Source organism: Halichoerus grypus, chromosome 5 (genome assembly GCF_964656455.1).
Source record: "Halichoerus grypus chromosome 5, mHalGry1.hap1.1, whole genome shotgun sequence".
Taxonomy (NCBI): domain Eukaryota; kingdom Metazoa; phylum Chordata; class Mammalia; order Carnivora; family Phocidae; genus Halichoerus; species Halichoerus grypus.
In genome coordinates, this window is record NC_135716.1 from 157,967,346 (window position 1) to 157,980,109 (window position 12,764).

Sequence of the window (12,764 nt, forward strand, 5' to 3'; positions counted from 1 at the left end):
CTGGGTCATCATTAACAGCACTTTTTCTAGCTAGGGTTTTGCTAAGTGCTTTGATAATCAGTCTCTTCCCTATGATCCTTTAAAACTTTGAGCGTGCCTTGTAATATTAGTGTTTTAAAACAGGAAGTTATAATTTGTTTACATATTTGACTGTGCATCAAAACTATAAATTCCTTGAGAATAATAACCAGGCCTCATTCATCTGTGTTTCCCCATCCCAGCACAGTGCTTGAATACAGTGGGGGTAGGCATAGAATAAATATTGGTCAAATGCATAAATGGTAATTATTTTGAGGTTGTTCTCTCTGTCCCTGAGAGTTGATAGTCCACATTGCTGAGTAAGGGTGGATTCAGATGATTCAGAAACCAACCAAGTAGGTGGTATATCCTATTATAAGTTGCAGTTGACAGTGGCCCAACCAGAGAGATATCCTTGAGGGAAGCAGATGGGCTGCTCTGACAGCCACTCGTTGTGGTGTCTCCTTATGGGGTCACCACAGTACAGGTCTGCATTGCTCTGCATATCCAGACACTTGACCAATCATACACATGCACACACATACATACACATTACTAATTACCAGGCACTATGCTATCATGGTTGAGGTTACTGTGATATGAAAAGAGACATGGTTCCTGTCCTTCTAGAGCTTCCAGTCTGTTAGAGATGGCAGACAATCAAATCATCACAACGACAAATATATGATCACAAACTGTGACAAGGACTATGAAGGAAAAGGACAGAATATTATGAGAGAGTACAACAGACATCTTAACTGGTCTTGGAGAGTAATGAAGACTTCCCTGAAGAAGTGACATTTGAGGGGCGCCTGGGTGGCTCAGTCATTGAGCGTCTGCCTTCGGCTCAGGTCATGGTCCCAGGGTCCTGAGATCGAGCCCCGCATCGGGCTCCCTGCTCAGCGGGAAAGCCTGCTTCTCCCTCTCCCACTCCCCCTGCTTGTGTTCTCCCTCTCGCTGTGTCTCTCTCTGTCAAATAAATAAATAAAATCTTTAAAAAAAAAAAAAAAAGAAGTGACATTTGAGCTAGGAGTTAACTAAGCAAAGACAGATTGGGAACATTGCAGTCCGAGGGGACAGCATATCCAGTATCTTGTTATAAAAAAGACCATAATGTGTTTGAAGAATCAAAGGAAGTCTCAAGTGGCTGTGGTGCAAAGCAGGAATGAAGAGAGTCAGGGAGGAAAAACCGATGAGGAAGGCAGGAGCCTGATCATTTAATGCCCTGTTGGCTGCCAAGAGATTTTTTACCTTTATCTTCTTTTTTTTTTTTAAGATAAACTTTTTTTGTTTGTTTGTTTCTTTTTTAATTTTTATTTTTTTGGAGAGAGTGCAGGAGCAGGGCAGAGGGAGAATCCTAAGCAGGCTCCACACCCAGCACAGAGCCCGACCTAGGGCTTGATCTCAAGATCCCGAGATCATGACCTGAGCTGAAATCAAGAGGATGCTCAACCAACTGAGCCACCCAGTCACCCCTACCTTTATCTTAAGAGCAGTGGGAAGGCAGTTCCAGGGTTAAGGTGGGAACAAAAGAGCTGAAGTATGATTAGATTTACATTTGAAAAAAATCCCTAGCTGCTGTTGGAGAACTGGTTGGAGGAGAGCAGGGGTGGATGGAAATCAGTAGAGGTTATTGTATCTGTCCAGATGCATGCCTTGTCGTATTAGTTTTATAATATTACAAGGAACCTCCCACCTCCCAGCACACACAGTCTTTCATATCTCCACCTGCGGGTGTTTCTCTGCTAGTTCATCCTGTGAAAGCTCTGCAGTAGGTCTCTCATGCTCTGTTTACTGGTACCAGCAGTTCTCTGACCCAGGGGCATGGCTGGGCTAAAGCTGGGGATGGGAATGAAAGGAAAGAAGGATACCATCTTTGCCTAAAGTTTTCAAAGGAGTTGTCTATATTTGCTGTCTCCTTTTACATGCTTCCTACCCACCAAGCATCAACCCACATCAGTCTAATTTCTGCCCCTCCCATTCCACTAAAACAGGTAAAGTCACCAATGATCTCCAAGCTATGGAGAGAAGCAGACTGACACAAGCAAAGTTTAGAAGATAAAGTGAACACTGGAAACTGGCTGGCTCAGTTGGGAGAGCATGTGACTCTTGATCTTCGGGTTATGAGTTCAAGTCCCATGTTGGGTGTAGAGGTTACTGAAAAAGATGTTAACTTTAGAAAATAATAAAATTTTAAAAAACAAACAAAAGATAAAATGAACAGAACTTGGTGAGGATTAGGTATGGAGGTGAGAGAGATGAAGGACTCAGGTATGACTCTTTCCCAGTGCCATTTTCCAAGGAAGTTTTTATCAGGTAAGGACCAGACTGGGGAGGAAGTTATGTGTAGTTTTGTACATGTTGAGTTAGAGGTCCCTTTAAAGCATCATGTGGAATTTTCAAGTGGGGAGCGTGTGTGTAAATCTGTGGGTCTGGAATTCAGAAGTCTGGGTTGGAGAAAAAACTAGAATCATTAGTGTAAAAATGGTAATTGAAGTTATGGGGGAACTGGGATTGTCTAGGGTAGGAATTCTTAGCCATTTTTAAAAATGTTTTAATTTTCAGATAGTCTATCAATATCCATTGGCTATCCATTGGATACTAATAGACTACCTGGAAATATGTAATATTTACCCATTGGATATTAATAAACTATCAGGAACTATATAATATAAAGGCAAAATATCTTGAGATTTAAGAAACATACTGCAAAGGGAATTCTTCTGTTTTAAATTTTGTTTATTTTTAAGTAGTCTCTACACCCAACATGGGGCTCAAACTCACAACCCCAAGATCAAGAGTTATGTGCTCTACCAACTGAGCCAGGAGCCCCAGGAAATTCTAATAATGGCCTGAAACAAAGAGTACCAAATTATCTGAGCAAGACCTAGGAATTGGGGTAGAAGTCAGGAGAGAAGTGGTAAAATCCATCCAAAGGTTTCATGTGAGTGGAGAATGGAGAAATAAAAGCATTCTAAAGATCATATCTTGTTGGGGGAAGGGAAGGAAGAAGTGGGGGAAGAAAGCATCTCTATAAGGCAAATAGTTGGTATTTTTTTATATGACAATAGAAAAATATGTGTGCAATAATAAGCATAAGGAAAGGAGAAGAAATTGTAAATGAAAATGGAAAAGTATGGTAGAACTCAAAAATTAACAAGAAAAAGAAAAAGGGGGAGCCAATGGTAATTTGATAAAATGAGTGGAATCAGCAAAGTAAAATAAATAATAAACATAGTCTCAATTGACAGAACTGAGTGCTATCAATTGCCATTAAATGTAAATAAACAGAACTATCCCAGTGAAAGACAGATTGTCAGACTGAGTTAAAAATGAACCCAACTAGGGGCACCTGGGTGGCTCAGTGGGTTAAGCATCTGCCTTTGGCTCAGGTCATGATCCCAGGGTCCTGGGACCGAGCCCTGTGTGGGACTCCCTGCAGCTGGGAGCCTGCTTCTCCCTCTCACTCTGCTTCTCCCCCATGCTTGTGCTCTCTCTCTCTCTCTCTCAAATGGATGAATAAAATCTTAAAAAAAAAAAAAAAAATGAACCCAACTATGTACTGTATATAAGAAACAGATTTAAAGTGCAGTGATAAAGGAGTGCCTGGGTGGCATAGTTGGTTAAGTGTCTGACTCTTGTTTTCAGTTCAGGTTGTGATCTCAGGGTCCTGAGATCGAGCCCCACACAGGGCTCCACACTCAGGGTGGAGTCTGCTTGAGATTCTCCCTCTCCCTCGCTCCTCACTCCCCTCCCCACTCTCCCCCCACCAGTCTCTCTCTTTCTTTCTCTCCCTCAAATAAATAAATCTTAGATTTTATTTATTTATTTATTTGAGAGAGTGTGAGAGCAAGAGAGATCACAGAGGCAGAGGGAGAGGGAGAAGCAGACCCGCTGCTGAGCGGAGAGCCTGACATGGGGCTCGGTCTGATGACCCTGAGATCATGACCTGAGCTGAAGGCAGATGCTTAACCACTAAGCCACCCAGGCGCCGCCCCCTCTTTTAAAGATTTTATTCATCCATTTGGAGAGAGTGAGAGCGAGAGAGATAAAATAAATAAATAAATCTTAAAATAAAAATGCAGTGATAAAGAAAAGTTGAAAATAAGGAGTAGGCAAGGCAAATCCAGCAAATACTAAGTAAAAGGAAGGCAGAAGTGGCAATGTTAATATCAGTAGGACTCTAAAGAAAAAGAACTCAGTGGGATAATATGATACAATAATAGAAAGCATAATTTAAGAAGTTTTAATAATTATAAACTAAACAACATGGCAGCTAAATATACAAAGCAAAAACTACTAAAGGGCTCCTGGCTGGCTCAGTGGGTAGAGCAGGCAACTCTTGATCTCTGGGTCATGAGTTCAAAGTCCACATTGGGCATAGAGCCTACTTAAAAACAAATAATAAAAATAAAAATATATATATATTAGAAAGGCAAAGAGAACTTGATAGAAATACAATCATATTGTGATCAAATAGATTTAGTACTGAATAATAGGCAAGAACATAAAGGAACTGAGCAGGGAGCCCAACATGGGACTTGATCCCAGGAACCTGAGATCATGACCTGAGCTAAAGTCTGAGGGTTAACCGACTGAGCCACCCAGGCACCCCTAAACAAATTTGGCTTAATAGTCATTTATGGATCCTAACATCCATTGAATGGAGAATATCCTTTTTTTAATATGCACATGAATCATTTACAAAATTAGACCATATACTTGTGTCACAAAGAAAACATAAATGTATTTTTTTCAAAAACAAATTTATAGAGTACACTTTAATTATAATCCAATAAAATTAGAAATACATAATAAAAAGGTGAAGGGGAGGCACCTGGTTAGCTCAGTCAATAGAACATGCAACTCTTTTTTTTTTTTTTTAAAGATTTTATTTATTTTTTTGACAGAGAGAGAGATAGCGAGAGCAGGAACACAAGCAGGGGGAGTGGGAGAGGGAGAAGCAGGCTTCCCGCAGAGCAGGGAGCCCGATGTGGGACTCGATCCCAGGACCCTGGGATCATGACCTGAGCCGAAGGCAGACGCTTAATGACTGAGCCACCCAGGCGCCAAGAACATGCAACTCTTGATCTCGGGGTCATGAGTTCGAGCCCCATATTGGGTGTAGAGAGTACTAAAAAAAAAAATAAATTAAGAAAAAGGTGTTAGGTAAATCTTTGAATGCCTGGAAATTAATAAGCATATTCCTAGATAAAATCGAAATCAAAGAGGAAATAAAAATTGAAATTGTAAACTAGAAAGCAATAAAAAAGAGAACATTTCAGATTAAAACATATACACAGCAAACAGTTCCTTCTGTAGTCAGGGCAAATTTTATAGCCTAGTGCCTTCATTATTGAAAATGAAATACTGGAAAAATACATGAACTTACAATTCATCTTAAGAAATTAGATAAACAGGGCGCCTGGGTGGCTCAGTTGGTTAAGCAGCTGCCGTTGGCTCAGGTCATGATCCTGGAGTCCGAGGATTGAGTCCCGCATCGGGCTCCCTGCTCGGCGGGGAGTCTGCTTCTCCCTCTGACCCTCCTCCCTCTCATGTTCTCTGTCTCTCATTCTTGCTCTCTCAAATAAATAAATAAATAAAATCTTAAAAAAAAAGGATGAATAAAGTGAAAGCTTTTTTGTTTAAAGGATAATAAAATCTGTAAACTTAAAGGTTTTACTAAGGAAAAGAAAGACAAAATATTAGGAATGAGAAAGGGGACAATCATACCTATAGAAGAGATGAAAAAATTAGAATATTACTTGCAACTTGATGGCAAAGATTTCAAAAGTTAACAGGAATAGTTAATTTCCAGTGCAATTATAGATTATACAAATTAACTTAAAAATAGGAAAACTGTAATATAGCTTTCACCACGAAAGAGATTTGAAAGGTAATTAAAGAACTACCATTTAATAAAAGGATCAGTGGCACCTGGCTAGCTCAGTCAGTAGAGTATGCAACTCTTGATCTAGAGGTAGTGAGTTTGAGTCCCATACTGGGTGGAAAGAATACTTTAAAAAAATAAAAAATACAAAAAAATAGAAGGATCAGAACCTGATGGTTTTCCAACCCAGTTTTATCTAACCTTTAAATAACACACAATTCCACTGGTATTTCATCTACTAGTCCAACCAAAATTTAGGAAACTCCTCAGTGCATTTTATGAAGCTGACGTAATTTTAAAACCAAAGTCTGATAAAGATAATTCCAAAAGAGAACTATTGCTCATCTTTACTAATGAATAGAGGCAAAAATTCCAAATAAAATATTTGCAAATGAAATTCAATACACAAAAATAACACACTGTGACCTAACTGGGTTATTTCAAACATATGAGGGTGATTAGAATATCAGGAAATGTGGGCGCCTGGGTGGCTCAGTTGGTTAAGCAACTGCCTTCGGCTCAGGTCGTGATCCTGGAGTCCCTGGATCGAGTCCTGCATCGGGCTCCCTGCTCGGCAGGGAGTCTGCTTCTCCCTCTGACCCTCCCCCCTCTCATGTGCTCTCTCTCATTCTCTCTCTCTCAAATAAATAAATAAAATCTTAAAAAAAAAAAAAGAATATCAGGAAATGTAATTCACAAACTTCATGAATCAAAGAAAAGCCTTAAGATCATATTGGAAGATGCTGAAAGGTCTCAATAAAATTCAATAGCCATTCTTAATAAGAATGTACAGTTTGCTCTAATCACATGCCAAAAGCAAGCTTGCCCTATCATTTAAGGGCGCAGGCAAATTCAAATTCTCTAAAATACATGAGAACCACATTCTCGAATAAATTGTGAGAATAAATAATGAAAAGAAAAAATGCTTAACATTAAGAAATGGAGAGAAATTACTTAAATATGAAAAAGACTTTATCTCTAACCAACAGATAGTAGCATTCCAAATGGTGAAATTCTCAAACTACTTTGTTTAAAACTAGACAGGGATGACTACAATAACCATTGTTATTACATACTGCCTTGGAGTTACTATCATAGAGATTAAAACAAGATAAGACATTGTATAAACATTGGAAAAGAAGAGGTACTAATTGGGGCACCTGGGTGGCTCAGTCGGTTAGGTGTCTGCCTTCAGCTTGGGTCATGATCCCAGGGTCCTGGGATTGAGTCCCACCTCGGGCTCCCTGATCAGCGGGGAGTCTGCTTCTCCCTCTGCCTCTGCCTCTCTCTCTCTCTGTCTCTCATGAATAAATAAATAAAATCTTTAAAAAAAAAAAGAAGAAGTATTAATTATGCTGATATCAACAATGACAAAAAAAACTACTAGAATTAATAAGAGAACTTGAGGGCACCTGGGTGGCTCAGTTGGTTGAGCAACTGCCTTCGGCTCAGGTCATGATCCTGGAGTCCCAGGATCGAGTCCCACATCGGGCTCCCTGCTCAGCAGGGAGTCTGCTTCTCCCCTTGACCCTTCCCCCCTCTCATGCTCTCTCTCTCTCTATCTCATTCTCTCTCTCAAATAAATAAATAAAATCTTTAAAAAAAAAATAAGAGAACTTGATAAGGCAGGTGGCTACAAGGTAAATATATTTTTTAAATTTTTATTTAAATGTATTTTATTTTTAGAGAGAGAGCATAAGCGGGGGTGGAGGGAGGAGGAGACAAAGAGAGAGAAACCCAAGCAAGCTCCACTCAAAGCACAGAGCCTGACGTGGGGCTTGATCTCTCATCCCTGAGATCACGAGCAGAGCCGAAATCAAGAGTTGGACATTCAACCTACTGAAACACCCAGGCGCCCCCAAGGTAAACATTTTTTAAAAAAAACAATAGTGTGGGGGTGCCTGGGTGGCTCTGTCAGTTAAGTGTCCAACTCTTGATTTCAGCTCAGGTCTTGATCTCAGGGTCATGAGATCAAGCCCCACATTGGGCTTTGTGCTGAGCACGTAGCCTGCTTAAGATTCTCGCTCTCCCTCTCCCTCTGACCCTCTCCCGTGCTCATGCTTGCTCTCTCTCTCTAAAATAAAAAAACAACAACAACACTAAAAAACAATAACTTTTCTTAAAAATATTTTATTTATTTGTCAGAGAGAAAAAGAGAGATCACAAGCAGAGGGAGCTGCAGGCAGAGGGAGTGTCAGGCAGGGGGAAGCAGGCTCCTTGCCAAGCAAGGAGCTCAATGCAGGACTTGATCCCAGGACCCTGGGATCATGACCTGAGCAGAAGGCAGACACTTAATCGACTGAGCCACCCAGGCGTCCCAATAATTTTTCTTTTCTTTTTTTTTTAAGATTTTTTTTATTTATTTGATAGAGATACAACGAGAGAGGGATCACAAGCAGGGGGAGTGGGAGAGGGAGAAGCAGGCTTCCCACTGAGCAGGGACCCCGATGCGGGGCTCGATCCCAGGACCCTGGGATCATGACCTGGGCAGAAGGCAGACGTAAGGACTGAGCAACCCAGGCGCCCCCCCAATAATTTTTTTCTATACTTAAGGTAAACAACTACATGGGGCACCTGGCTATCTTGGGTGGAGTGTGACTCTGGATCTCAGGGTTGTGGGTTCAAACCCCACATTGGATGTAGACATCACTTGAAAATAAAATCTTAAAAAAAAAGAAGTAAACAACTACAACTAAAAGAAATGGAAAAATTTTATTCTCAATAACATTATAAAATATCTAGGAACAGACCAAATCTCTTATGAACATTGATGCAAAAATTCTCAGCCAAATACTAGCAAAAAGAATTCAGCAGCATATTAAAGGACCCATGAGCAAGTGGGTTTTATTCCTGGAACGCAAGAATTATTCAACGTATGAAAATTGATCAATATAATACACCAAAGCAACAAAATAAAGAAATAAACCCAAATAGCCATCTCAATTGATGCAGGAAAAGCATTGATGAAATTCAACATCCTTTGCTGATAACAATACTCAACAAAATTACCACAACATAATAAAAAGCACATATGACAAACCCACAGCAAACATCATACGCAACAGTGGAAGAATAAAATTTTTCCTCTAAGCTCAAGCACCAGGCAAGGATGATCAGTTTTACTACTTCTGTTCAACATAGTACTGGAAGTTCTAGCCAACAATTAGGTAAGAAAAATAAATAAATAAACAAATAAACAAATAAATGAATGGCCTTCAAAATCAAAAGGAAGAAGTAAAATTATTTCTGTTTGCTGATGAGATGATCTTTTTGTTGTTGTTTTTATTTTTTTTTATTTTTATTTTTTTTTAAAGATTTTATTTATTTATTTGACAGAGAGAGACCAGTGCGAGAGGGAACACAAGCAGGGGGATGGGGGGAGGGAGAAGCAGGCTTCCCGCTGAGCAGGGAGCCCGATGTGGGGCTCGATCCCAGGACCCTGGGATCATGACCTGAGCCGAAGGCAGACGCTTAACGACTGAGCCACCCAGGCGCCCCTTGTTGTTGTTTTTAAAGATTTTATTTATTTATTTGACAGAGAAAGACACAGCGAGAGAGGGAACACAAGCAGGGGGAGTGGGAGAGGAAGAAGCAGGCTTCCCACAGAGCAGGGAGCCTGATGCGGGGCTCGATCCCAGGACCCTGGGATCATGACCGGAGCCGAAGGCAGACCCTTAACGACTGAGCCACCCAGGTGCCCCTGATGATATGATCTTATATGTAGAAAACCCTAAAGACCCCACAAAAAAGCTGTTAGAACTAATAAATGAATTCAGCTAAGTAGCAGTATATGATAAGTCAACACACAAAAATCATTTACTATACATGGACAGTGAGGATTCTGAAAAGGAAATTATGAAAACAATTCCATTTACATAGCACCAAAAATAAAATAATTTGGGAATTGGGTGCCTGGGTGGCTGTCAGTTAAGCATTCAACTCTTGATTTTGGCTCAGGTCATGATCTCAGGGTCATGAGATCAAGCCTCTCATTGGGCTGCAATCAGAGCGAAGTCTGCTTGAGATTCTCTCTCTCTCTCTCTCCCCCCTGCCTCTCCCCCCACGCATGCTCTCTTTCTCTCTCTCAAATAAATAAATAAATCTTTAAAAAAAAGTCTTTAAAAGAATAGTTAGGGATTAACTTAACCAAAGAGATGAAAGACTTGTACAATGCAAACTACACAAAACATTGCTGAAAGAAATTAAGGAAGACATAAATAAATGAAAACATGTCTCATGTTCATAGATTGGAAGACTTAATATTGTTAAAATATCAATACTACCAGAAGCAACCTACACTTTAAATGCAATTTTATCAAAATCCCAATGACATTTTTTGCTGAGATAGAAAAACCCATCCTAAAATTCAGGTGGAATCTAAAGGGGCCAGAATAGCCAAAACAATCTTAAAAAGAAGAACAGGGGTGCTTGGGTCCAACTCTTGGTTTGGGCTTGGGTTTTGATCTCAGGGTCAGGGGATCCAGCCCTGTGTTGGGCTCCAGGCATAGCATGGGGTCTACTTGGGCTTCTCTCTCTCCCGAAAATAAATAAATAAATAAATCTTAAAAAAAAAAAAAAAAAAGGAAAAAGAACAGGGGCACCTGGGTGGCTAAGTCAGTTAAGCGTCTGCCTTTGGCTTAGGTCATGATCCCAGGGTCCTGGGATGGAGCCCCACATCGGGCTCCCTGCTCAGCGGGTTGTCTGCTTCTCCCTCTGCCTGTAGCTTCCCCTGCTTGTGCTTTCTCACTCTCTCTCTGTCAAATAAATAAATAAAATATTAAAAAAATAAATTAAAATTAAAAACAAAACAAAACTGGAAGACTTATACTTCTACTTATTATTATTTTTTAAGATTTTATTTATTTGATAGAGAGAGACACAGCGAGAGCAGGAACACAAGCAGGGGGAGTGGCAGAGGGAGAAGCAAGCCTCCCATGAAGCAGGGAGCCCAACCCCAGGACCCTGGGATCATGACCCGAGCCGAAGGCAGACGCTTAACGACTGAGCCACCCAGGCGCCCCTATACTTCTACTTACATTACTACATTACTTACATCCCTACAACGTTACAATAATCAGATCAGTATGGTATTGGCATAAAGACAAACATATAGACCAACAGAACAGAATAGAGAGCCCAGAAATAAACCATCACATATATGGTCAAATGATTTTTGAAAAGGGGGCCAAGACCATTCAACAAGGAAAGAACAATCTTTTCAATAAATGGTGCTGGGAAAACTGGGCATTCACATGCAAAAGAGTGGACCTTTACCTAACACCATATATAAAAATTAACTCAAAATGGATCCATGACCTAAATGTAAGACATAAAATAATAAAATTCTTAGAAGAAAACACAGGACAAAAACTTCACAACCTTGGATTTGGCAGTGACTTCTTGGATATGACACCAAAGGCACTGATAACAGAAAAAAAGGATTATATGAAAAATTAAAAAATTTGTGCATCAAAAAACACTGTCCACAGAGTAAAAATGCAACTCAAAAAACAGGAGAAAATATTGGCAAATCATATATCTGATAAGGGATTAATATCCAGAATATATAGAGAATTTCTAAAACTCAACAAGAACAAAAAAATCTGCTTTAAAAATGGGCAAAGGACTGGAATAAACATTTCTCCAAAGAAGATATACGAATGGCCAGTAATCACAAGAAAAGATGCTCAACGTCACTAATCGTTAGGGAAATGCAGATGAAAACTATAGTGATACCACCTCATACCCAGTAGGGCAGCTAATAAAAAAACAGAAAATATCAAATGTTGGGGAGGATGTAGAAAAATTGGAACCCTTGTGCACTGTTGATGGGAATGTAAAATAACAGCCACTGAAGAAAATAGTATGGTGGTTGCTCACAAAGTTAAAAATGGAATTACCATATGATCCAGCAATTCCACTTCTGGGTATATTCAAGAGTTGAAAACAGGGTCTTGAAGAGATATTTATACACCCATGTTTGTAGCAGCATTATTCACAATAGCCAAAACATGGAAGCAACCCAAGTATCCGCTGGACTGATGATGAATGGATAAGCAAAATGTGGTATATACAAACAGTGAAATATTTCAGCCTTAAAAAGGAAGAAAATTCTAAAAAAGTAAAAAATAAAAAAACAAGAAAAAAATTTTTGAAGATTTTATTTATTTATTTGACAAAGAGAGAGAGAGAGAGCAGAAGCAGGGGGAGCAGCAGAGGGAGAGGGAGAAACAGGCTCCCCATTGAGCAGGGAGCCCGATGCGGGGGCTCGATCCCAGGACCCTGGGATCATGACCCGAGCTGAAAGCAGATGCTTAACCAAGTGAGCCACTCAGGTGCCCCAAGAAAAATTTTTTAAAAAAGGAAGGAAATTCCTCAATATGTTACAACATGGATGAACTTTGAGGATATTATGCTAAGTGAAATAAACCAGTCACAAAAAGACAAATACTGTATGATTCCACTTCTGTGAAGTACTTAGGGTAGTCAAGGTCATAAAGACAGTACGAGTAAAGGTGGTTGTCAGGGGTGGAGGGAAGGAGAGATTGGGGAGTTATTGTTTAATAGGTATAGAGCTTCAGTTTTAGAAGATGAAAATAGTTACGGAGCTGGATGGTGGTGATTGCTGTACAGCCATGTAAATGTACTTAATGACATTGAACCACGTACTTAAAAATGGTTAAGATGAGGCTGGCTCAATCAGCAGAGTGTGCGACTCTTGATCTAGGGGTCATGAGTTTGAGCCCTATATGGGGTGTAGAGATTACTAAAATAAATAAATAATCTTAAAAAATGGTTAAGATGACAATTCTTGTTTTTTAATTTTTTAAAAATCCAGTATCATTAACATATGCCG